Raw genomic sequence first — 27,995 nt, 5'->3', positions numbered from 1 at the left:
CCAGTGCCTCACATGTGCTATGCAAACACTCTACCACTGAGCTACAACCCCAGCCCAACTACTCAATCTTTAAAAAGGAAATCCTACCATTTGCCACAACAAGGATGAATTGGAAGATATTACATCAAATGAAACATATACACACCAAAAAATACTGCATAAGTTTATTTATACTGTGAAATTCATAGAAACTAAACTCATAAGCAGAGAATAGAATGGCAGTTACCAGGGGGTGGTGAGTGGGGGAATGGGAGATTTGGGGCAAAGAATAGATAGTTACCCTTATGAGATGAATATGTTCTGAAGACCTACTTCATAGCATGGTGACTGTACTTAATATTTTAAACTTGCTGGTAGAGGTATAGCTCAGCGGTAGAGTGTGCTTAGCATGTGTGATGCCCAGAGTTCAATCCCTAGGACGAGAAACTTAAAAAAAAAAATTGCTAGGAGAGTTGATTTTTGTGTGTTCTCCCCAAACAAAAATAGGTAACTCTGTGAGATGATGGATATGTTAATTAGCTTGATGGTGGTAATCATTTCACAATGTAATGCACATATCAAAATACCATGTTGTCAACTTAATCATTCAATTTTTATTTATCAGTTATACCTCAATATAGCTGGGGCAAAAAAAGAAAATATAGCTGAGTATACTTGTTTATAGTTAAAGATGTATATTTTCTAACTTTAAAAATTCTCCTGATAAACAGGAAATAACTAAGAGAGAAGAAAGACCTAAAGTTAGTGGAGAGTGTCCAGTTTAGATCCTGATGAACAAGCACTATTGAAAGTACCAAAGCCCCAGCTGTCCAGAGCTTCCCGTCTCTAAACTTGGCACTGGACTCACAAAAACCTGGCATCAAGTCACTTCCATGCAGTTCCAAACCTGGCACCTCCAGTAGTCTCAATTTTTTTTTCTCCTGTTTCCCTGAACACAGAGCTCCCAAATCATGTCTTGTAAAAGTGCTACTAATGATAACCCAGGGCTTTAAGTTGATCAAGTTTATCTTCTTCCTGTCACATCTACAAGAGCTGGATCCAAATGTGCTGTCTTCATCTTCTCTTTAACCATTAGTCCTACAGGAATCAGTGAGAAACAAAGATGGAATCAATATGATTACCTGCTATTTAACAAACTGGCCAGAGAAACTGACCTCACCTAACTAAACTTTTTGAAAGGTGGCTCCATTCAGCTCGATAAAATGCTAAATTCAGATGTTGTGCAAAAGAAAACAGTGGTCTATAAACTTAACCAATATCTGACTTGCAAAATAATATTCCTTAAACAAGTGCCACCGATTAGGTCCTGTTATGTTGTTTATATGCATTATTAGACATTTTTAGCATAACCTGGATAGTCAGATATCACCCCCAAATTTAATGTTAACCATAAAACTAGGGCCAATCTGTTGGAGAATGTGCCCATATGTACAAAACTGGTAAGTAGAAAATCTGGGAGTGAAATCTACATCCATTTGTCACAAAAGGTTTTAAACTTTCCCGAACAGCTATATTTTACAAAAATGTTTAACACAGCCACACCACTTGCCATTTTTCTTTGTAATCAGTCAAAAATCTTTGCCTTTCTCTAGTTGCTTAAGCTTTATTCAAATTATTTATCTGTTCATCTGCTATGGTTTATATGTGGAAGTTTATTTTTTCTTACAATATTCCATTAACTAGTTCATCATATTTTTATTGAGTCCCTGTCATTTGTCACTGTGTGTACTTAAGGTGATATTTTTTTATCCACCTGCTTATGAATACACATTTTCATTGAAAGGTTCTTGGTCCATTCATCACGGTCATAAAAAATGAAGAGTAATTACTATTAAATCATTGGTTTGCAAACTGTGGATCGTGGTCTCTTTTAGGGATATCAATTTCTTGGTTTGCATCTAGTATTTATTTTTAAAGTGAAATAGAATATGGTCGAAAATATACAGTATACATTTTGATAGTAAAATAAGCATTACTTTGGAAACTTCTGTCTCAGGTATACATTGCTTTGCATTGGTGTTTATAGGTGAAATCTATTTCTTAATGAGGGGTCTCAGTCAACATAGTTTGAAAAATACTTCCCTGCACTAAAACCTCTTGAGATTAGAAAGGAAAAAGAAAGAGAAATGAAAGACTACTATCTCCAAATGAGCACATTGCTGCCATTCAGTTGGGTGGGCTATTACCTCTAATTTTGAGAGAAAGTTCATTGCTTGTTGAGTCTGAATACTGACTTTGAGAATTGTAAATGATGTTCTGATATTCTTAATGTGATTGTCTATCCTTTCATTTATCAATGCATTATCGGACAGTGGGCTGTCTAGATGGCATAATTCAGTGACTTTTTGCAAAGGAAAACAGTCTTTCATTATGATATACTCATTTATTCCTTTCCAAAACACTTTTCATCTTGTGGACATGCTCTTAGCACCTTGAATGGTAATTATTCACTTAGATGATACTGGATATTCCTGTGGGAAAAATATATTCTATGAGTAAATCTGGGGAAAAATAGTTGAGAAACATTCCTTTGCAGTATGATTTATGCAGATGGAAAATCATATATTGGGGTCCAGATCAAATCCCATATTTGTTGTACTACCTCATGATTATCTCCAGATTCCATGACTCTAGACCTTTAGATGGTTAAATTGTTCATGGAAGTGAATCTCTGAATTATGTTCAGTTATAATTTGGTGACCCATACAAATGTACTATGAAATATGGAGACAGTACCCATCTTACACAATGTATATTAAAGGGATTTTATTGTACATCCATTAAAAAGTGGATTTGAAGTAAGAAAAATTCTTGCTTAGCTGGAATTGTGGTTGAGAAAGGATTTATAATAATAATATATAATAATAAATGAAACCAAAGTTTGAAGAGGAAATCAGAGCCAGGAATTGGATCATGTCACTCACTAGTATTAGGGAAGAGTGTTAAAGATTAAAAACTCATATCTCCTCTGCTTAATAAGACAATCCTGAAATGTTAGATAAATTAAAAATCAACTATTTGTTTGCCTGATCACAAATTTTGGTCTCTAATAGAGTCTAAAATGAAAAAGAAATGAGACAATTTTTTTGGAATTACTTGCCTCCTATAGACTGGGCTTACTTGGGTTGGATGTTATTCAAATATTTATTTTACTTTCTCACTGGTGTGTGTGTGTGTGTGTGTGTATTTGTGTGTGTGTGTGTGTGTGTGTGTGTGTGAGAGAGAGAGAGAGAGAGAGAGAGAGAGAGAGAAAGAGAGGGAGAGAGAGAAATCTCTGTAAGGTCTATAAGGTTCAGCCTAGAAGTGTCCATAAATTACTAATTGTTGAATTTGAATTTGTATTTGCAAAGAGAAACCATGTTTTTGAGTCTGGTGAACTGAATCCCCACTACCATTATGAATACCTGCAATACCAAATTTGGAGTTAAGAATATGATCAGATCAAGACAGAAGTGCAATGATTTGGTTCAAAATCTCGAGGAGTATATTTTTTAAGTGACCTACATAAATGCAGAATCTTAAGGTTGGAAATAGACAGCTATTTCCAAAAGTCCTAAAATTGTCCTGCCAATGCTTCCCCACCTACTCACACACATTGATTGAAATGTGAGGAGGAGAACAGGAGAATTGCCTACAACCAAGGGCCACCTCTCCCTCTGTGTTCCCACAGCACTTTACCCAACATACTAGAATCCTTGTTTCACACACCATTCCCCGTCCCAGGCTCAGCGGTATAAAAGAGACCTGGAAGAGAATAACATTTATTAGTGTTGATTACAATTTCCCTTTACCATAGCATTTCTATCCATGACTTGGTGACTCATTGAACAAATCATCTTCTACATGGTGGCTACAGAGCATGCTTGTTGTAATTTATTGTTCTTTTGCCTAACCACCTGGTCTCACTGAATTCCGAAAAGTGGCATGAAGAACATATGGTCACCTCAATCATCCCCAAGACATTATAAAACAGGCTCTGTGTGTAACATATATGTATCCCATATTATATTTACACACACACACACACATATACCACATAATATTCATATGTATATACACCTACACATAAGGTGGTAAATTGCAAAGCTAACTTAATCATTAAACTTTATTTGGCTTCAAGAAAAATATTCTTCATCAAAGCCCCAATGGTAAGTTCCTCCCCTGAAAACAGGCACTGTCAGCGTTTGAAAAGACATCCAACTATTCATGTAAAATTGGGCCCTCTTGTTACTTGCTGGATCATGCCACCTTCGCAGAACGCACACTGTCTAAAATCAGTCTCAGATTCTTACCAAAACCTGGTCTCCCTGTTACGACACACCCGGTGAACAGCCCCTCCCTCACCTTTCCAGGGGCCCTCCCAGTTCACTTTGGCCTCTGTTGAGTTAAAACATGCAACAGGACTGTACCTGTTTGGGTAATTTCCTTATTAAAACATTAAAAGTTTTTGTCTCTTTGATATTCAAAGAAAAGGCAGAGCAGTAGAATGACTCGTGACCCCAGCTTATCAGATGACAAGTGTCATGCTGTCAAGGCCTCATCACTGACCACGTGAGGAAGGTCACATTTTATAGGTGTTTACAACAGTTTAAGGTTCATGCTGCCAATCTGTGTCAACACCAGGTGATGCGGACAACTAGCCCAGTGAGTGGGGATGGGCACAAGAAGAAAAGCAATGGAGAAAAATTCTTACCTAATTAAAAGATCATGTCAATTTTAAAACGCTTTTTAAGGCAAAAGGAACAAACAAAACAGAGAAGAACAGTGTTTCCTTGTGTATTTCCTTACACATGATATCAAAAGTTGGGCAACACGCACTTTCAATATTTAAAGTACTATAGAGGTGTCACCTGCACAACCTGAACTCCATGAGTCCCTGGAAAAGTTGGTTTCAACAATTTGCTAAATCAACAAACTAATTTATTTCAGTTATAACATTTTAGAAGCAAAGACCGTCACTTCATTTTAGTGAAAAGCTTCCACAAGTTGTTGGACTAGTTTTGTGGAGTCTGCATGCATATAGGAATTCACAGTGTGTGTGTGTGTGTGTGTGTGTGTGTGTGTGTGTGTATACACCATGGGTTCCCTTGTTTTATCTAAATTGCAGGCAATAGCAATACAATATCCCCATATAATTGCTCTCTGTCTGGAGTCAGTAAGTCTGGGTTTAAGTTAATGTTAGGAGAAAACAAGTTCTTTTGGTCATTTCAGGAATCACCATATCCGAAGTACATTTGAATACTCTGGCTGATAAAGAGGGACCTTTGTATAACTGAAATGTTTAAGGTCCTGTAGCCATACTTTTTATCTGGTACTTCATAAGGGGATCTGAAAGCATTTGCATAGATGTTGCATACCTGAATAACTGGAAGACACCGGATTTGTGTAAGGTCAATTCTCTGATACATTCAACTTTCTCTTTCCTGGTTTCAATTTTAAAAGATCTTGCTGCCAAGATCTTTCGTATAAATGGCATATCTCTAATGTCTTTAGCCTGATATACCCCTAAATTCTCTAATTTGAATTTTGAGTTCATTTTTCACTCTTACGAGGGTGAACTCAAGAGCAAATGATTTGGCATTACAAGTTTGATTTTGCTTAACATATGCAGGATAGCAAATTCATTCGCGTGCTACTCAGACGCTTAATGAAAAAATTGGCTTCTTTATTTGCAGAGCTCAGCTAAGTGTTCTCAGGAGCCTTTCTTCCCATGTACACCACCCCTATACAGCCCACTAGGTCCTATGGAAAAAAGGGGAAAAAAGTTACCTTGCCAAATTTCAGAATGAGAGACATCTCCAATGGACCTCATCGTTTTGTGGTAACCAAACTTCTCTCAGATGAATGTGTGGTTCTCCCCCTGCTCCTGCCTAAGTTGGTAACTGGGTATGAGGGAGCTTCCTGTGTCTTCAGGGGAGTAAGAAGGGGTGGTGACTCAAGGTACAACTGGTGTCTGAGAAGGCCAGGCTATTGTGGCCTGTGCCTTGACAGGCAAGGTGTCCTCTCTCACTACCAAATATGCCAGATCTCTAATCTCAAAGGCTCCATGTACTTTACTCTAGCTCCAGATCTTTGCTACCACACAGCTCAACCCAACACACCTGCATCTCCTGGAGGACTGTGGGAACTTGTGAACCCCAACAGGCCACACACTGTGCACAGAAGCAGTACAGCCTCAGGTGCATCTCTGTCAAGCCCAGATGGCATCCTGTGGTACCCACGTTAAGAAAGTGGTGACTTTCATGGTGGCTCCCCAGGCTGTGCCACAGATGTGGGCAAGGCTCTTCATCTTTCTGGCCTCTTGACACCCTTAAACAAATCTGGTTGTTCCCGACACACATCCAGATCTCATCAGCCTACTCTCCACCTGCTCCCAGTATTGATTCTCTTTTTTCCTTTCATCAGCAACACACCAGAATTTTGGCTCTCCACTTGGTTTCCATCAAAAACAATCACATTTCTCACCTTTCCTTGTATCTAAGGGGTCAAATGACCAAACTCTGACTAATGGAATATAAATTAAGGGGCCAAACTTGGAATATGGCCTTCTTGATCCCTTTTCTCTCTAATGGCTGGTGTGCAGATGAGAACGCATAGAATCATGAGAAAGCCTGGGAATGTGGATAGTGAGGAAGTAGAAAGATGGGTGGATTTGAGTCCTTTATAGTGAGGAGTGCTAGCCCATCCTTAAATTTCCTTCTCTAGGCAATCACACAGGGGAGAAGAAATCTCTACCTTGTTTCCATCATTGCTTAGATTTCCTATCCCTCAGCATGCAGTCTGATCCTGCCACATCTCCTGTCTTCCTCCTCTCACCGAGGTTTACCCAAGTTGAAAAGGAATTTCCTCTTCATCTTTCTGACTTCTAGAAACATTTCCTGCTTGAGGAACTCTGTTCAAGAGGTGAGAGCTCTCCTCTCAAAGACAGGTGGTCTAATAAAAGGGAGACCATTAATGTAGAGAAAGGGGATCAAGGAGGAGGGAAGGGAAGGTGAGATGAGGCATTGGGGAGTGTAATTGATCAAGATGTCATACTCACGTATATCACCATTAAACCCACTATTCTGTATAGCTAATATGTACCAAAAAAGTCATATATGATCTCGTCCTCCAGGCCTGACTCCTAAAGAATTAACCAGAACTAAAGAAATTTAGGAGTTTATTTTCCAATAAGTGCTAACTTACTACAGACTCAACAAAATCCTATACCTGATGTTATAAACTGAATGTTGTATCTATTTTAGTCAGATTTTCTATCCCTGGAACTAAAAGATCCAACAAGCAGAATTTTAGAGAAGGAAAAATTGATTTGGCCCTTACAATTTCAGAGATCTCATTTCATAGACAGCTGTTTCCGTAGCTCTGTTCCCAAGGTGAGACAGAACATCATGGTGGAAAGGCATGGCAGAGGAAAGCAGCTTGGGACATGGCAACAGAAAGCAGAGAGAGCTCCCCTTACCAGGGACAAAATACAAACCCCAAAGACATACCATAGTGATGCACCTCCTCCAGCCACTCCCCACCTTCCTACGGTTACAGCCCCGTTAATTCATGTCAGTGGATTAATGCACTAATTAGGCTAAAGCTCTCATAATCCAATCATTTCACTTCAAAACTTTCATTTTTCTTACACATGAGCTTTTGGGCGACACTTCATATCTAAATCATAACAACATTTTTCTTTCTTTTTGTAATCCCAGTAGAAATATTTCACCCTTCTTGGGGCAAGAGAATGCTTTGGAAAAGTGGGTGAGTCATAGCACAAGAGTTAATAACAAGAATGAACAAATGGGACTAAACTAAAAAGTTTTTTCACAGCAAGAGAAACAATAAGAGAGGTAAATAGGGAGCCTACATCCTGGGAACAAATTTTTACTCCTCACACTTCAGATAGAGCCCTAATATCCAGAGTATACAAAGAACTCAAAAAATTAGACAATAAGATAACAAATAACCCAATCAACAAATGGGCCAAGGACCTGAACAGACACTTCTCAGAGGAGGATATACAATCAATCAACAAGTACATGAAAAAATGCTCTCCATCTCTAGCAGTCAGAGAAATGCAAATCAAAACCACCCTAAGATACCATCTCACTCCAGTAAGGTTGGCAGCCACTATGAAGTCAAACAACAACAAGTGCTGGCGAGGATGTGGAGAAAAGGGTACACTTGTACATTGCTGGTGGGACTGCAAATTGGTGCGGCCAATTTGGAAAGCAGTATGGAGATTCCTGGGAAAGCTGGGAATGGAACCACCATTTGACCCTGCTATTGCCCTTCTCGGACTATTCCCTGAAGACCTTAAAAGAGCATGCTACAGGGATACTGCCACATCGATGTTCACAGCAGCACAATTCACAATAGCTAGACTGTGGAACCAACCCAGATGCCCTTCAATAGATGAATGGATAAAAAAAAATGTGGCATTTATACACCATGGAATATTACGCAGCACTAAAAAATGACAAAATCATGGAATTTGCAGGGAAATGGATGGCACTAGAGCAGATTATGCTTAGTGAAGCTAGCCAATCCCTAAAAAACAAATACCAAATGTCTTCTTTGATATAATGAGAGCAACTATGAACAGAGCAGGGAGGAAGAGCAGGAAGAAAAGATTAACATTAAACAGAGACATGAGATGGGAGGGAAAGGGAGAGAAAAGGGAAATTGCATGGAAATGAAGGGAGACCCTCATTGCTATACAAAATTACATATAAGAGGTTGTGAGGAGAATGGGAAAATAAACAAGGAGAGAAATGAATTACAGTAGATGGGGTAGAGAGAGAAGATGTGAGGGAAAGGGAGGGGGGATAGTAGGGGATAGGAAAGGTAGCAGAATACAACAATTACTAATAGGGCATTATATAAAATTGTGGATGTGTAACCGACATGATTCTGCAATCTGCATTTGGGGTAAAATTGGGAGTTCATAACCCACTTCAATCTAATGTATGAAATATGATATGTCAAGAGCTTTGTAATGTTGTGAACAACCAATAAAAAAAATTAAAATTTAAATTTAAAAAAAGTGGGTGAGTGACGGTAGTTGTAGGGAGGTAAGCAGGAAATCATGCACCAGGGAAGGGGGAAAAGAAAGAATATGAGTATATTTAAGACATATTGTCACCACCAAAATATGCATGTACATGTTGGAACATATATAGTCATATATGTACATAGGTTAGCATACACAACCATACAGTATATAATCAATTCCTGCCCAACCAGTCTGTAGACACAAATGAAATACATGAACTCTACTTTTTTTTCATGTTCCAAACTCCTCCTAGCTGACAAGAAACTGGAGAAACTTCTCACTATCCCCAGAAAAATCTCTCTTCCCAAGTTATTTCTAGGTAGCATCTCAGTGGCCTAAAACCTTAGTGAGCATATCAAGAAAGCCCCACCTCAGATCTCTTGCGCAGACAGGGAGCACTGAGAGAGTGCTGGATGAAAGTTCCCCTACCCCACTCCTGTACCTGCTCCCTGTTGATTACCTGTGCCAACTATGCAAATTACAAAACCATGCCTGACAGCCTGCTGCCTCCAAATCACTTACAGGACGTGCTTTTCCAAGGTGTGGCCGCCACCCCTGCCTTGGAATGCAGGACTCTCCCTCTCTGGGGGTTCCCCTCCTGGGATTTCAAACCTGCCAAATCCTTGGGATATATCATGACTTCTTTAGTCATGATTATATGGTTGTTGGTTCCTCTGTAGAATGCCCAGAAGTGGGGAAAGTCTCCTTTCTTGATTCCAGGTCAATCATGTCCTAGAGCAACACTGTTCACTAAATTGAACAAAATTCCTCATGAAATCACCCCCTGAGTAGTTCTCTCTCCCTTGCTGATGACACCTTATCTAGCCATTTATCCCAGCTGATCCCTATTCCCAGCCCAAGGACCCACGCACAAAATCTTAGCACTTGGATGCCAGCCCCTTGCACACCTACTCCCATGCCATCCTGCAGGAGGCACCTCTATGCAGCAGCTTCAAAGTGCTATACTTCTTACAAACACAGGAACAGTATGAGCTGTCCCCTTTGACCAAGATATTGACCCACCTCATCCCTGACTCAGTTCAGACATGGTCCTGGCTCACCCTTCAAATCTCAATGCAACCACTACTTGCTCCGGGCAACCATCTCTGTCCACTGACCACTCCCTCTATCCTCTATCAGGACCACCTGTACATTCTTTTTAGCCCTACTGTTCCCTTTTAACAGTTTTTACATACATGTTCTTACATTTCTGTGTGATAGAGCTGTATACACCTGGATCTGGACAGTGACAGAAAGCTATTATTCTCTGGGACTTCATCCATTAGAGACAGGCATCATACAGAACATCAGGGGGAAATAAATATACAGCGCATCTCTCCATAGAATAGGAAATATAAGAATTTTGTACTCCAAGGAAAAGTCTTCGGACATGAAATGAAATCAAGTGACATAGTAACAAGCTTTTAGAGACGGAAAGATTAATATACCATAGTGTATTTGTCAGACTTTCGTCACTGTGACCAAAACACCTGACAAAAGCAACATAGGGGAGGAAAAGTATTTTGGCTCATGATGTCAGAGGTTCAGCTCATGGTCAGATGGCTCCAGTGCTCTGGGCCCACGGTGAGGTAGAACATCATGGTGGAAGAAAGCTCCTCCACTCATGACAGCTAGGGAACATAGAGAACAAGGAGCCAAGCACAAGCTATATAATCCTCAGGGGCAGATCCCAGGGAACTATTTCCTCCAGCCATGCCTCACCTGTTACAGTTATACCCTATAATCCAGTCAAATTATTAATTTATCAAATGTATCAGTTCACCAATTAGGTCATAGCTCTTATAATTAATCATCTCATACCTGATCATTGCTATATTCCATAACACATAGAAAACAGTTTTTTAGAGTGTTTTTTTTAACATAATGCAATTAATACCTGTAAGAATAACAACATTTTCCTAATTCAGTTAATTCAGAAAACTAGTATAACAATGAATTTTGGGTGGATTTTTCAATGCTATGCAGTTACTCCATGTCAATCTGATTTGCCTGCATGAAGGCAGTGTCTCATCATTTTCTACAAAAGCTATGGAGCTTTTCTGGATGTGCCAGTTCTCAGCACAGTCATTTTGGTTGGCCTCTTTCTCATATTTTCTGGAATGTAAGTAGTGTTTGGCTGTTACTGGCTTAAACAGACTCCTAGGCTCCCACTGTCCACCCTGCTTCTTAACTCTGTTCACTGGGATAATGATGGTGGCTCAATATTGCCTATGGTGGAAGAATTATGGAAATCAGTCAACACCATAAATCAGGGGTTTATTTCTAAAAGAGACAATTGATAAACACTTACTAGCTCACCAACAAAAGTAAGGAAATTCTTAACCAAATTTTAAAAATACTGTTTTTAAATGAGTTAATTTAGGTCCATCAGGCCCTGATAATATTGCTTCTATTCCAATGAACAGATCATATGTAGCTATTTCTTTAGCATGCTTATTGTTAAACCTTCTGTGCATTTCCATGGTGAAACTCTTAAGCCATAACAAGAAAAACAAAACAAAACAAAAAAGAGATAAAATATATCTTCCAATGTAGAGGTTTCTCATTTAACTTAGAATTTCTTATCCACTCTGACCTCATGAGCAATGACTGTGAAATTTCCATCCATATTTCTCCCCATGTGATAAGAACGAGTAGGAGGAAGATAAGGAGGAGAAGGAAGAAGAAGTAGAAAAAGAAGGAGGAAGAGAAGGAGAAGAAGCTGCTAATGGCCATTGCACTTCAAGAAGATGGTCAGCAACAGTAAAAGATGAGGCCTGGGGGTAGTTGTCCCTGAGGTCCCAGGGACACCTGGCACCTGTGGGTTCCCCTACCCTGCACACTGTTCCTCTGATTGCAGGCTCTGGTTCCCATGACAACTCTCATTTTCTCCCCTTCCAATTCTTCTCTTCATCCTTTAAAAAAAAATTGTCTCAAAGCACAGACTTTTAAAAATAATCACTAAAAGAGAGTAGTTAAGGGTAAAAGTCAGAAAATGGGTTGAGAGAAATGACAAATTCGGTGAATAATCCAATAGCTACCCACAATTACGTTTTGAAAATAGAGAAGACTCCTTTTATCAATATAACTATTCAAGGCCAAAATTTTTCCTTCCTCTTGTCTTAGTCTTTGGAGTAAAACAACTCTAAATTTAAAACTGTACAGAATCACATAAATTCTCCATCTGTATCCTGAATTCTGATAATATGTCCTTTAGGATCCATTTCCCTCTCTGTCTTTATTTGACATGAATTAATAAATTCATAATCAATCTCTTGTTCTTTACCTGGAGAGATTTCCATGATAGAGAAGAAGTCATCAGGGTCTTCATTTACTCTCACCCCCCTAAACAGACACAAGCATTTTATCCCGTAAGAAACAGTCCTACAAAATGGGGCATGACCTTACAGGGGAGGAAGCTGACTTTGATGACCTGGAATTAATGGAGTCAGAGCAGACATGTGACAGTTGTGTAGGGCCATACACTGTTCCAAGTACTTCACACGTATTTAGTTCTGTCAAGATTATAAAAAGTATCAACTATGATCATCCCTACTCAACAGCTGGGAAGGCCAGGGAAAAAGAAGAAGTTAAGTAACTTTCCTGGGAGCACATATTGGTAAGTGAAGGGGCTAGAATTCAAACCCAGTACTCTGACATTTATACCACTATACCAGCTTAGCAAACTTATGCAGGAGGTGGTATCATCCAACTGCAGTGGCCTGAAGACCTGGTCTTCATTTAGTCACTGTCACCTTCAACTATCTCCACTGAAGTTTCTGTGGAGATTTTGGACCCCCACACCAGAAGGCCTTTGGCACTTGTTAAGAAGGCAGAGTCTTAGAAACCTGCCCCTCCTGTGTCTCTTACACTCACCAATGCATACTTGACATCCAGAGCCCGAGACATATTTGTCTCAATCAGATCCTGAAGAATATGGTCTCTTCCGTCAATGTTCTTGTCCCTTGCCATACACCAGCATCTCAACCCATGGGTGCCACTGCCAGAAAGAAAGAGACTCAATGGCTGGCTCCAGGATCCATCTCCACCAGGATTGCAGGTGCTAGGAAGAATGGCATGATCAAAAGTAGGCAATAAGGGCCTTTGGCCTCGTAATTGATGTCCTGGAAAATGTCTTTTCTATGAAGAATAGCCATTGTGTGTTGCCATTTTTTAATGCAAAATAAAAGAACTTAAATGTTTTATATTCTATGCAACACACAGGAAGAAAAAATTTGATATTGCTGGCTTGTACTTCAACAGGAAGATGCCACTGCAGACACACCTTTCAAAGGGCTTCCTTGTAATTAAGGAGAGCTCCATATTGATATCCTTAAAAATTTACCATTAAAATGTCTACTTTGTTGTAGGATAAGCCTAATTCATGTTCAAAATACTTGGGGTTGCATATTCCTCCTTTCCCAGATATTATGATAATAAAAGTAATTAATTTTTGTATGTTCACTTGTTCACTTGGCAAATATTTATAAAGCTAACATTTTGTGTCCAAAATCTTATACTAAAATTTAGAAAGATGTCAAAGTTAAATGAGTTTGCTGCCAGCAAACTCAGGGTATAGAGGGAAAGATGTCACTCTCTATTTTAATTATATTGGATTTGAGAATATTAAAATTCCACTTTTTAAAAATACTTTAAATTATCCATAAACAAAAAACAACATGGTTTGTCATAGGATTTTTATTGGTAAACGTTATTTATGCTTATCCTATAGTTCCACTGAATACCAAAGGACTAAAAAGAAAGTCTGAAATGCAGTTGTCAAGATCATCAAAACCTTATGCCTGTAAGACAGCTATCCAATCCTTAGCAATGCATGGAGGATGGTTGAAAAATCTTTAAATATCACCATTTGCTTATAAGGATTTATCAATCCTGTGCTAGAACTTAGCTTCTGAAACATTTATAACTTCCATAAAACCACGTAACTCATAATAGATAATGTGAGTGAAAATACCCAAAATGTGATATGGGCATTTCAGCAACCTGATAATATGAGTGAAATGCATGATACTTAATCCATGATTTGAACCTAAATCTATCTTGACCAGATTTACTTACGCCATGCTTTTAAAATGTCACAAAGAAAGCTGCTTAGCTTTCTATTTCCTGTGAAGAGCCCACTAACCAGTACAATTTTACATTTCCCTTATGGAGCATTACCAAAAATGTTTAAGGTGAATCTGTCTTAAATAAAGTATTTCCTGATTTGAATTATATCTCAAATGACTCCCTTATACAGCAAATGCAGTTTAAATTTCTTTTTGGAAGTTTCAAAAATGTGTAATATAATTTCAAAATAAGTTTATTCATTTACTAAATGAAAAAAAAATCAATATTCAGGATATGAATTTGTAGATTATAAAATCAAACAAATAGAGAACAGACCGAATGAGTGGAACCATGCAGTGGACTTAGCCAAGCCAAATAAAACAATCTCATACCAGACCCTATGACTGAACCAAATGCAATAATATAAAACCCAGGAGGTTAAGTGGATTCCAAGAGGAATGTTCTATTTAGAATTTCTATTTCCTCTGTGTTAAAATCTGGGAACTCTATTTGATTTCTTTGATATAGTTTAGACATAAGAAAATATCATTATAAGAAAAGCCATGTTTCAATAATCAGGCATCCAAATCAGGGAAACTATATATTCCGTAGTGTGAGATCATTTTAAAATTTCATAAAATACAAATGTCTTATCAGATCTTGCTACTGTCACAGTCTTCTTTTCTCCTGCCATCCTCCTGTTTTCCTTGCCTACAAAACTCCATTTTTCTTCAGGTATTGGGTACCTAAATCTTTTAAGGGAGGCTGGATCCCTCAGATCTGGGGGTGAATTCATCCCAGAAGTTCTACTCCCTGGCTACCAGATTTTAAAGCAAAAAAAAAAAAAAAATCAAGGCCCTCCAGACAAACTTGTATTATCTCTGCCTTTTTCCTGTTTTAACAAAGCTTGGGAGTCGTAAGGCTTGGGATTGCAGCAGCCCTGTAACAATAGACTGGGATGGTGTGAAGCAGGGACCCATGACCATCATACTCAGAATGGTAGAACAAAGAAATGGAAAATTTTGGATTATTGATGATGCCATGGAATTGCTAAAGGAACCAAACTCAGAGCTATCACTCTACCCCCTGACTTTTTCTTGTATTAGATAATACATTTCCCAATTATTAAAGCCATTTGTATTAGCATTTCCTTTGGCTTCCAAACATATTTTTATCAACTTCCAACATTCAGTTAGACAAGTTTCTGTCCAAAATGGCTTCATTTCCACTTGGTATTCCTTTCTCACATGATTTTGTCTTCCTTTGGAAGCCTCCCATCAGTACAGTGTTGGACACCCAGTGCCCATTTGAGCGCAAATAATACTTTTCTTTTTATAAGTTAATTATTTAAGTAGTTTGTTATTAGTGATGGAAAGCTGACTAACACAACCCTTCTCAATATTTCTGTAAATTCCTATAGAGACTCATGTGACTTTTTAATCAGAGTGTCTATTTCTCCAGCCTATAATCCCCAAACACCCACATCTGATGCATTATAAATATCACATTTTTCATTTGATCTATACCAACCCTATAATTGAAATCTAGCTCCTTTTCCGTGATTCCTATAACACTAGTCACACAGATATTAGAATGTGTCCAATTTTGCTAAATATCTCAGTCTTACATGGAAGCAACACAAGTCAACGATGTGTGTGAGACATCTGCTGTGTTAGCTCTTCAGCCCCCATGGAACTGGGATGGCCTTCCCTCTATAGCCCTCTCCTTGGGCTAGACCTTGGCCTCTTAAGAGTGTTTGCCTCCTCTTTCCCTGTGGACCACACATGCTTCAGCTTCCCTCACATTGTCACAGGAAATGTTGGTTCTTTGACCTATTCAGCTGCTAGCCTACCTTTAGCTAGTACTCAAGACAGATTCACATAACATCTTTACTAAACTGTCTCACTATTGGAACAACATAGAGAGGATGGCATGGGATTTTGCATTTAAAAGACTCATATTTTTCCCTATCCCTCCAAACCATCACCAGCAATTTCTTTAATTGCAAGGAAAAAAACAAAGAAATTGGATTTTCTATTGATATGAATCTTGCCAAGCACCACAATGCCAGCTGCCCCCTCCCCCAGCTCCATGGGAACTTTTCCTTAGAAGGCAGAAGTACCCACCGACAGCTCGGGTTTTAAATAAAAATTTTATTTTACCATACTACACTGGAAACAAGTAAAATAAGCTCCTTTATCTGTTTCATAAAACATAATTCCATTTTAGCTTATTTTAATCTCAATTTTCTTTTGTTTCTATAGAAACAAAGAAATCAAATCCCAGCATTTAGTGTTCACACATGTGAATTTTCAATTTATAAAATGGTCTTTCTCTATTGTTTTAATGTCTAGCAAATTCAAAAGTGCTGTTGAAGCCAAGTTATTTATCATAAAATCTATAATAAAAAATACTTCTACCCCCCCAAGAAAAGCAACAATAAAGAAAATTGAACTACATTTTATAATGCTCCTGAAACTACTAAAGCCATGAAGTCGCAAAGCATTGTAAGATGACATTTTGCTTCAGCAACTTTATATAAGTTGAAGCTTTAAGAAGCCAGCTCTTTCTTTAATAATTACTTTGATGTGCTTGATTTCTTAATTCTTACAGCCTCTTAAAATAAAATAGAGGGGGGGATCCAACATGGCCGCCGGCGAGGAAGGAGCGATTCCAATGTCTCCACATTAACAGGATCAGAAAGACCCATTGGAACAGCGGCAGTCTACCTACTGAGGAACTTCTAGCAAAATTCTGTTAAGAGGAGACCTGCGGGGAATTGGTAGGTTTATTATTGCAGAGGTACAATCCCATGGCCACCAGCCACTTCAGAAAGCAGCTGACGGCCCCGAGCGGCGCGGCCCGCCGGAACCCGCAGACGGCACCCTCGATCCAGCCGTCCCGGGGAGGCCCCGCTCTCGCTCAGCGAACGGCCACCCCGCCCGACCAGATCTTAGCCACGCGGCCGCAGCTGCCCGGCTCTACAGGCAGCCCCGGGCGGCCCGGCGCAGTGAGAAGGGTCCCCGCCTGGCCTGGCAGACGGCCCGTGCCCTCCCAGCTCTACTAACAGCCCCGCCCACCCGGTGAACGGCTCCCCCCTCCCCCAGACAGCATGAAGGGAATCTAACCAACCCTTTACGAAATAGCGAACTGGGAACTAAAACCAGAGATTGTGTCAGACCAGAGACAAGCCAGTTCCACCCCCCACTTCGGACACTCCGGCAAGGAGCCAGGGGCCCGCCATAGCAGAGAGGGGAAGTCACCAAAGTTCGGCCAAAGAGATTCCTTCCCAGCGGAATCTACTTTAGCAGGTGTGTGACTCCCAACCACACCAGATACAAACAACGGGGAAACTTCAAAATCTCTCCGTGGGCGTGACCCTAAGGGCCAAAGGACTCTCCACTCCCAACTCCCCCTACTGCCAGTGACAAAGGTGTGACTGTAGGGGCAGAGGGAAGCAGAGAAGACTCCCCACCCCCAAATCCCCCAACCAAGAACTGAGAGGGTGTGATGGTAGGGGCGGAGGGAAACAGAGGACACTCCAGACCCCCAACTCCTCCTACCGCCAGCAGAGTGGTTGTGACTGTAGGGGCTGAGGGAAGTAGAGGGGATCCTCGACTCCCAACTCCTATTACCACCAGCAGAGACGCCAATGGTCTTAGCTGCCAGATTCCGAAGGTGTGCCCACCAAAGGGGTCCGGAAAAATTAAACAATTGACTCCCAGACCACAGCTCCACAGCACTGGGGCTTAGATGAATGACAGCGAGAGTGCTCAGTAGTTAGGGAAATAGAGCACTCGGTGGGGCTGAAAGTGTAACCAAATCCTTGGGGAACTGCCTCCGGTGAGCAGGACCTGGATGGCTGGCAGGAGGAAGGGGAGGAGGTGCCGTAGAAGTGAAACGGCTCTGGACCAACAGGATTGAGAGACTCCCAGGAACCGCCTTACAGGGATTGCTGTTGACACATTGAGGGCAAAACTCAGCCCGGAGGGAACAGCTTTGCCTACGGGAAGAGAAGAAAATGGATCTCTAAGACCTAATTTTATTTCCTATTTCATTTTAATTTTTTCTCTCCCTTTTCCCTCTCTCTCTCCCCTTACAAGTTTTACTGCTCTTCCCATTCTCCTCTATGCTATCTATCTCCCTCTCCTTCTTTCTTTTCAAGAGCACCTACCTTCCCCTTCCCCCCAACTTTCATCCCAAGCATTACGTCCTCCATTTCGTGTAACTGTCTAAATACAAATAGGTGTGCGCCCTCCCCCCGCGCCTGCAAGGTACCCGGACCTGCAACCCACCAGCAGGTCAGGCCCAGCAACCTGGGAGTGGCAGAGCTGCCCCACGCGCCTGCAAGGTAGGCACACCTGCTACCAACCAGCAGAACAGGCCCAGCGGCCTGCGATGTGGTAGGCACAGTGCCCCAATTGGAGGAGGAGCAGAGCCCCTGCCCGCCTGCGCGGGAGACTTTGCAACTATACAAGAGTAATACAAATATATAGGGGGAAAATTCAACAACACAACAGTCTCAGTAAGCAGAAAGAAACACGAACAGTATGAAGAGACAAGGAAAGAAAGGACCACAAGCAATGCAGGTCAACTCAACGTTAGAAGAGGTAATATCCACAGCAGATGGAATGTCAGATAAAGAATTCAGGAGATACATGCTTCAGATGATCTGGAGTCTCAAGGAAGACATTAGACAGCAAAATCAGACAATGAAAGATCTCTTCAACAATGAAATACATAAACAAATCCAGGAAGCAAAAGATCAACTATACAGGGAGATAGAGGTTATAAAAAACAAACAAACAGAAATCCTAGAAAGGCAGGAAGCAATAAACCAACTTAAAAACTCAATTGAGAATACTACCAGCAGAGTAGAACACTTAGAAGATAGAACATCAGACAACAAAGACAAAGTATTTCAACTTGAAAAGAACATAGACAACTCAGCAAGACTGTTAAGAAACCAGGAGCAGAACATCCAAGAAATATGGGATAACATTAAAAGACCAAACTTAACAGTCATTGGGATACAGGAAGGCACAGAGCTCCAAACCAAAGGAATGAGCAATCTATTCAATGAAATAATTCGAGAAAACTTCCCAGACTTGAAGAACGAGACAGAATCCCAAATCCTAGAAGCCTACAGGACGCCGTATGTGAATAACCATAAGAGATCCACACCTAGACACATTATAATGAAGATGGCCAACATACAGAATAAGGAGAGAATTTTAAAAGCTACAAGAGAAAGGAAGCAGATTACATTTAGGGGTAAACCAATCAGGATAACAGCTGATCTCTCAACACAGACTTTGAAAGCTAGAAGATCCTGGAATAACATATTTCAAACACTGAAAGAAAATGGGTTCCAACCAAGAATTGTGTATCCAGCAAAATTAAGCTTCAAGATGGAAGATGAAATTAAAACCTTCCACGATAAACAAAAGTTAAAAGAATTTGCAGCTAGAAAACCATCTCTCCAAAAAATCCTCAGCAAAACATTACAGGAAGAGGAAATGGAAAATAACAATGAAAACCAACAGTGGGAGGTAGGACAGTAAAGGGGGGAAAATAATCAAAGAGGAAAACAAACCATATTCAGTAACATAAATAAACAAATATGGCTGGAAGGATAACCCATATCTCAATAATAACCCTAAATGTTAATGGCTTAAACTCACCAATTAAGAGACACAGGCTAGTAGAATGGATCACAAAACAAGACCCAACAATATGCTGCCTACAGGAGACGCATTTGATAGGAAAAGACATACATAGACTGAAGGTGAAAGGTTGGGAAAAATCATATCACTCATATGGACTTCGGAAACAAGCAGGAGTGTCCATACTCATATCAAATAAAATAGATTTCAAGCCAAAGTTAATCAAAAGGGATAAAGAGGGACACTACATACTGCTCAAGGGAACTATACACCAACAAGACATAACAATCATAAATATATATGCCCCAAACAATGGTGCAGCTATGTTCATCAAGCAAACTCTTCTCAAGTTCAAGAGTCTAATAGACCACCATACAATAATCATGGGAGACTTCAACACACCTCTCTCACCACTGGACAGATCTTCCAAACAAAAGTTGAATAAGGAAACTATAGAACTCAATAACACAATTAACAACCTAGACTTAATTGACATATATAGAATATACCACCCAACATCAAGCAGTTACACTTTTTTCTCAGCAGCACATGGATCCTTCTCAAAAATAGATCATATATTATGTCACAGGGCAACTCTTAGACAATATAAAGGAGTAGAGATAATAACATGCATCTTATCTGACCATAATGGAATGAAACTGAAAATCAACGATAAAAGAAGGAAGGAAAAATCATGCATCACTTGGAGAATGAACAATAGGTTACTGAATGATCAATGGGTTATAGAAGACATTAAGGAGGAAATTAAAAAATTCTTAGAGAAAAATGAAAACACAGACACAACATATCGGAATCTATGAGACACATTGAAAGCAGTTCTAAGAGGAAAATTCATTGCATGGAGTTCATTCCTTAAAAAAAGAAAAAAACAACAAATAAATGATCTCATACTTCATCTCAAAATCCTAGAAAAAGAAGAGCAAAATAACAGCAAAAGAAGTAGAAGGCAAGAAATAATTAAAATCAGAGCTGAAATTAATGAAATCAAAACAAAAGAAACAATTGAAAAAATTGATAAAACTAAAAGTTGGTTCTTTGAAAAAATAAATAAGATCAACAGACCCCTTAGCCATGCTAACGAAGAGAAGAAGAGAGAGAACTCAAATTACTAGCATACAGGATGAAAAAGGCAATATCACAACAGACACTTCAGAAATACAGAAGATAATCAGAAATTATTTTGAATCCTTATACTCCAATAAAATAGAAGATAGTGAAGGCATCGATAAATTTCTTAAGTCATATGATCTGCCCAGATTGAGACAGGAGGATATAGACAACCTAAACAGACCAATATCAATTGAGGAAATAGAAGAAACCATCAAAAGATTACCAACTAAGAAAAGCCCAGGACTGGATGGGTACACAGCAGAGTTTTACAAAACCTTTAAAGAGGAACTAATACCAATACTTTTCAAGCTATTTCAGGAAATAGAAAAAGAGGGAGAACTTCCAAATTCATTCTACGAGGCCAACATCACCCTGATTCCTAAACCAGACAAAGACACTTCAAAGAAAGAAAACTACAGACCTATATCTCTAATGAACCTAGATGCAAAAATCCTCAATAAAATTTTGGCGAATCGGATTCAAAATCATATCAAAAAAATTGTACACCATGATCAAGTAAGATTCATCCCTGGGATGCAAGGCTGGTTCAATATACGGAAATCAATAAATGTTATTCACCACATCAATATACTTAAAAATAAGAACCATATGATCATCTCAATAGATGCGGAAAAAGCATTCGACAAAGTACAGCATCGCTTTTTGTTCAAAACTCTCGAAAAAATAGGGATAACAGGAACATACCTCAACATTGTAAAAGCAATCTATGCTAAGCCCCAGGCTAGCATCATTCTGAATGGAGAAAAATTGAAGGCATTCCCTCTAAAATCTGGAACAAGACAGGGATGCCCTCTCTCACCACTTCTGTTCAACATAGTTCTCGAAACACTGGCCAGAGCAATTAGACAGACGAAAGAAATTAAAGGCATAAAAATAGGAAAAGAAGAACTTAAATTATCACTATTTGCAGATGACATGATTCTATACCTAGCAGACCCAAAAGGGTCTACAAAGAAACTATTAGAGCTAATAAATAAATTCAGCAAAGTGGCAGGATATAAAATCAACACGCGTAAATCAAAGGCATTCCTGTATATCAGCGACAAACCCTCTGAAATGGAAATGAGGACAACCACTCCATTCACAATATCCTCAAAAATAATAAAATACTTGGGAATCAACCTAACAAAAGAGGTAAAAGACTTATACAATGAAAACTACAGAACCCGAAAGAGAGAAATTGAAGAAGATCTTAGAAGATGGAAAAATATACCCTGTTCATGGATAGGCAGAACTAACATCATCAAAATGGCGATATTACCAAAAGTTCTCTATAGGTTTAATGCAATACCAATCAAAATCCCAATGGCATTTCTTGTAGAAATAGAGAAAGCAATCATGAAATTCATATGGAAAAATAAAAGACCCAGAATAGCAAAAACAATGCTAAGCAGGAAGTGTGAATCAGGTGGTATAGCGATACCAGACTTCAAACTATACTACAGAGCAATAGTAACAAAAACAGCATGGTATTGGTACCAAAACAGGCGGGTGGACCAATGGTACAGAATAGAGGACACAGAAACCAACCCACAAAACTACAACTTTCTTATATTTGATAAAGGGCCTAAAAGCATGCAATGGAGGAAGGATAGCATCTTCAACAAATGGTGCTGGGAAAACTGGAAATCCATATGCAACAAAATGAAACTGAATCCCTTTCTCTCGCCATGCACAAAAGTTAACTCAAAATGGATCACGGAGCTTGATATCAAACCAGAGACAAGGCATCTGATAGAAGAAAAAGTTGGCTACGACCTACATACTGTGGGGTCGGGCTCCAAATTCCTCAATAGGACACCCATAGCACAAGAATTAATATCTAGAATCAACAAATGGGACTTGCTCAAACTAAAAAGTTTTTTCTCAGCAAAAGGAACAATAAGAGAGGTAAATAGGGAGCCTACATCCTGGGAACAAATCTTTACTCCTCACACTTCAGATAGAGCCCTAATATCCAGGGTATATAAAGAACTCAAAAAATTAGACAATAAGATAACAAATAACCCAATCAACAAATGGGCCAAGGACCTAAACAGACACTTCTCAGAGGAGGACATACAATCAATCAACAAGTACATGAAAAAATGCTCACCATTGCTAGCAGTCAGAGAAATGCAAATCAAAACCACCCTAAGATATCATCTCACTCCAGTAAGATTGGCAGCCATTATGAAGTCAAACAACACAAGTGCTGGCGAGGATGTGGGGAAAAGGGTACACTTGTACATTGTTGGTGGGACTGCAAATTGGTGCAACCAATTTGGAAAGCAGTATGGAGATTTCTTGGAAAGCTGGGAATGGAACCACCATTTGATCCAGCTATTCCCCTTCTGGGTCTATTCCCTAAAGACCTAAAAACAGCATGCTACAGGGACACTGCTACATCGATGTTCATAGCAGTACAATTCAAAATAGCAAGACTGTGGAAGGAACCTAGATGCCCTTCAATAGACGAATGGATAAAAAAAAATGTGGCATTTATACACAATGGAGTATTACTCTGCATTAAAAAATGACAAAATTATAGAATTTGGAGGGAAATGGATGGCATTAGAGCAGATTATGCTAAGTGAAGCTAGCCAATCCCTAAAAAACAAATGCCAAATGTCTTCTTTGATATAAGGAGAGTAACTAAGAACAGAGTAGGGAAGAAGAGCATGAGAAGATGACTAACATTAAACAGGGATGAGAGGTGGGAGGGACAGGGAGAGAGAAGGGAAATTGCTTGGAAATGGAAGGAGACCCTTAGGGTTATACAAAATTACATACAAGAGGAAGTGAGGGGAAAGGGAAAAATAATACAAGGGGGAGAAATGAATTACAGTAGAGGGGGCAGAGAGAGAAGAGGGGAGGTGAGGGGAGGGGAGGGGGGATAGTAGAGGATAGGAAAGGCAGCAGAATACAACAGACATGAGTATGTCAATATGTAAATCAGTAGAAGTGTAACTGATGTGACTCTGCAATCTGTATACGGGGTAAAAATGGGAGTTCATAACCCACTTGAATCAAAGTGTGAAATATGATATATCAAGAACTATGTAATGTTTTGAACAACCAATAAAAAAAGAAAAAAAATAATAAAATAGAAATTATTCTTGTACCCACCACAATGGAAATATTCTTTAGTTAGAAGACGTTTTGAGATGTGGTGATGCCAAGGAGGGCAAAAAAATCTATCTTCTAAAATTATTGTGTATTATAAATGTATTAATAAGAGTAGCCACCACTTATCTGTCACTTCGCACACATGATCTCACATAACCTTCAGGACAGACCTGTGTAAAAGGTAGTAATATCCCTGATGTCTGACAAGAAAGTGAAGGATCATAAGGGTTGAGTAATTCGTTCAGGCATCAAGTGGCAGAACTAGAATCTAAAGCCAGGCCTTTGAGTCTAAATATTACACTTTGACTTTCTATGTCCTAGCTACCACAGCAAGGTGAATGCTCATTTGTACTTGTTCATTTCTCCTCATTTTTGAAAAGCAGTGATTTTTAAAGTTTGGTGCACATGCCAGAAGCAACATCACCTGAAAATTTGTCAGAAATGCACATTTTCAGTTAGGTATGGTGGTTCATGTCTGAAGTCCCAGCAGCTCAGGAGGCTGATCAAGGAGAATTACAAGTTCAAAGTCAGCCTCAGCAACTTATTGAGGCCCTAAGCAACTTAGTGAAGCCTGTAAGCCTGTCTCATTAAAGTGTGTGTGTGTGTGTGTGTGTGTGTGTGTGTGTGTGTGTGTAAAGGGCTAGGAATGTAGCTCAGTGGTTAAGAGCCCCTGGGTTCAATCCCTGGTAACAAAAAAGAAAAATAAATGCACATCTTCATGCCTACCCCCAGGTGCACTGCACCAGACAAATCAGCGATGCAGTCCAAAACTTCGATTTCAACAAACCCTTAAATTATTGTCATGTATGCTAACATTTGAGAATCACCTGGAAAGATCACCAAAGGTGACATAATTTTGGGTACTAAAAATCAATACAAGAACAGAAAGATAGAAGTAACTATTACACAATTAAAATCCTGATATATGTATAAAATTAGATCAAAAAAGTGCCAAGAGGAAAAAATGGGGGAAAGGTGAACTCAGAATGAACATTCTGCAAATGTGTGCAGGGCTTTGAAGAATAAGTAAGACAAAGCAAAAAAATGAGGATAAAGTGGTGGGGCAGGCAAGCTGAAGGATCATCAAGGTAACCAGCTGTCTGTTGGGTTGGAGAATAGGAAGATGAGGAGACCCAAGGGGATCACCCTAGAGCTGCAGCAAGCAGAGTCCTAGGGAGGCTAGTCTGTGAGCCATCAGGAAGGTTTAATGATGCTTCAAGAGAGGGAATAACGTCACAGTAGCTGGGCTTAGAAAGAAATATTTATTAGCAGTGCAGAGGACAGGGTGCTGAGGGGCAGCAAGGAGTCATGCTCAGAAGCTTGAGCACCCACCCCCACCAGAATCTGAATTAAGCCTCTTAGTGAAGTTGACCTCACCCTAAATGTGAGCCTGAGAATTATCAGTGTAGACAGAATACATATAAAAAAGGCCAACAAATTATCCTACTTCTACTTCTACTGCATGAAGAAGAAGAATCCTTCAACTTCTACTACATGATCTTTGTTTAATTTTTCTTTGAAGATTTCCTTTTTTATTCCTGATTATGAAACTCACAAGTCTCAATATAGAAAATTCAGAGAATTCTAAAGATAATAAACGTAGATCACTGTTAACATTCTGATACAAATCATTCGAAAGATAAGTATGTATGCATTTATGATATATATCGCCATGTCTAGGGCTGACACCTTATTTTGACTGACATTTTCATTTAATAAAAAATTACGTGAAGACCCAAATTCTGTTGACTACATAACATTTGAGCTCTTCGGCACCTTATTTGTTGCTCTGATAGCCATCCTTCTACATCAAGTCTTACCTACAATTTTAAATTTTAAATTATATCTATAGGTAGATTCTTGGATGAAATTAGGCATCATATTTTAAAGACAATGTCCTAACCTATCATAATTTCTTATTATGATAATGGCCACCAAGAATGTTGCACTACTTCACTCCCAAAGTTTATGAATATTAATCTTCCTATAAGCACAAAAGCATCAAATATTACATAGTGCACCTTGATGCATGCTTTTTATAATAATACATTATTGTTAGAACTGATGTGACAAAACACTTGCATTACTTTCTTAGCATAACTTGATAGTGCTATGATGGACATTTTCAGAACATAGCTAATCCCCCCCACCAAAAAAAAAAATATTTTCTGATCTAGCCATTGTTGGTCTATGAATACCAACACATGCTGTCAATAGCTATCAAATATCCCAAACTATAAGAAACTGCAGAGTGAAATGCCTCCGAGACCAAAGAAAAATCCCAAAAGAAGCGGGAGAAAATACATGAATCTGGCTTCAGGACCTAGAGTAGATTCATTTATTAATTCATTCATTTTAGCATATACAGAGTGATAAATTTGAAATAACATACATAAAGGGCTCCATTGATTATGAACAGAACATTGGGTGCAGACAAGATTTTCTTAATGCATGAAAGGTTAAGAATGATCGCTTTTGATGTTAATTGGAAGAATTTTCTGTAGGGTAGGTACACCCTTGACAAATGAGTTCTCAGTTAATTTCAGGGCACGGTAAGTGAGTGGTACACTCTTTAAGAATCCGTTTCTCCCTCATTTATCAACACTGCACCCTGTAATGTTATATTTTAAACTGCTCCACTTATGATTACTTTCTTAAAAAATTAAATTCAGAGTGAGGTCAAGTATATAACCACTTTGTTTTTCACTGGTAATAGCTTATAAACACAGAAAATTTATTATTTCTCTTCGAGTTAGCCTGAGAAACCCTTAGTAATATGCAACTTAGCTGACAAAATCACCTCCTCCATAAAGTCTTCTCAGCCATTCCCCAATGAGTAACTCAGGATTTTCTATTTCTACAATTCCTTTCATCCATCTCTATTATGTCACCTTTTATGTTGCACTAGAATCAGGGTGTCACCTTGTTTACCCCAGTGGAAACATAAGCCCCTGAAGACAAAGGTCTGGGCTTCTTATTTATTTATTTTGAATTGATACATAATAATTGGACATGTTTGTTGGAAACAGCGTGATAATTTGAGACATGTCCATAACATATAATGATCAAATCAGGGAAAAGGTCATGGTTTTGACATCCCTAGCATGCAGCACAGTACCCATCTCCAATACTTTCGTATTGAATGAATGGATTGATGAGTAGGGACACTATGATGTAATCAAAAGGAGGGTGAGGCTGAGACATAAGATGACAATGGTGGGAAAGAAGAATGGAAGTCTCTTCCATACTACAAGACTCAGTGGCACTTTAAGAAAATAGGGAAGTAAGAACAGGTTTGTAGGGATTGTTGATTACCTACCTAGTATCATTTTTCACATTCTTGAACTCTTAATTTATTGGAGCAGCAATACATCCAGAATTTCCAAAGTTTATTCCTCTGCCTCCCTGGTTGATTAGGGTGCAGCACTGTCTAGTTAATTCAATGTCATAAGCAAAGATTTGGGGGTGGCAGGTTCAGGAAAGCTCCCCTTGAAGGGTGGCAGATACAGGTGGCAGATGCCCTTTGGTCCTGTGATATCCCTCCTTTCTGTCCTAAAGTGTACATAAGCAGGACTGGAATTTCAGCCACTCTTTTGAGAATGCAAGAATGAGCATCACTGAGAGTCTTTCAGACCTTTACATCAGCCTGTCTAGTGTGTAAGTGATGGCAGACATGGTAAGACAAAATTGACAGGGCTTACAACTAGACTTGGGAGTTTCCTGGAGGTCAAACAAGAACCTTGGGACCAAGATAATGCTGAAGTTTTGAGTTTTTAACACAAGAAAGAGTTTATTCCTATATACAAACAAAATGGCTGAAACAAAGGGGAAGGGATAGGAGAACTGACTTACAGAGACAATTGATGAGCTTCAGGCTCGATATACTGAGCTTGAAGACATCCAGATGGAGATAAGACACACTCAGGAGAAACATTATGGTGGGCCAGACCTGTAAG

General features: G+C 39.2%; 1 long non-coding RNA gene across 2 annotated transcripts; it reads right to left on the bottom strand.

Moving 5' to 3' along the window:
• Nucleotide 1: 1 nt before the first annotated feature.
• LOC308646901 lies at nucleotides 2-27,990 on the bottom strand. 2 transcript variants are annotated; one of them, XR_014021513.1, is made up of 3 exons: nucleotides 27,892-27,990; nucleotides 3,688-3,744; nucleotides 2-1,077 (listed from the first exon to the last, which is right to left on the bottom strand). It is a non-coding gene; the product is annotated as an uncharacterized lncRNA (long non-coding RNA). The 2 variants fall into 2 exon arrangements; XR_014021514.1 differs by lacking the exon at nucleotides 27,892-27,990 and adding an exon at nucleotides 12,920-13,078.
• Between the last annotated feature and the right edge of the window lie 5 nt (nucleotides 27,991-27,995).

The sequence above is a fragment of the Spermophilus citellus genome (assembly GCF_964194105.1).
Source record: "Spermophilus citellus genome assembly, chromosome: 4".
Lineage (NCBI taxonomy): Eukaryota > Metazoa > Chordata > Mammalia > Rodentia > Sciuridae > Spermophilus > Spermophilus citellus.
The sequence above is the reverse complement of the archived record's forward strand: the minus strand, read 5'-3'. Positions and strand labels throughout refer to the sequence as shown.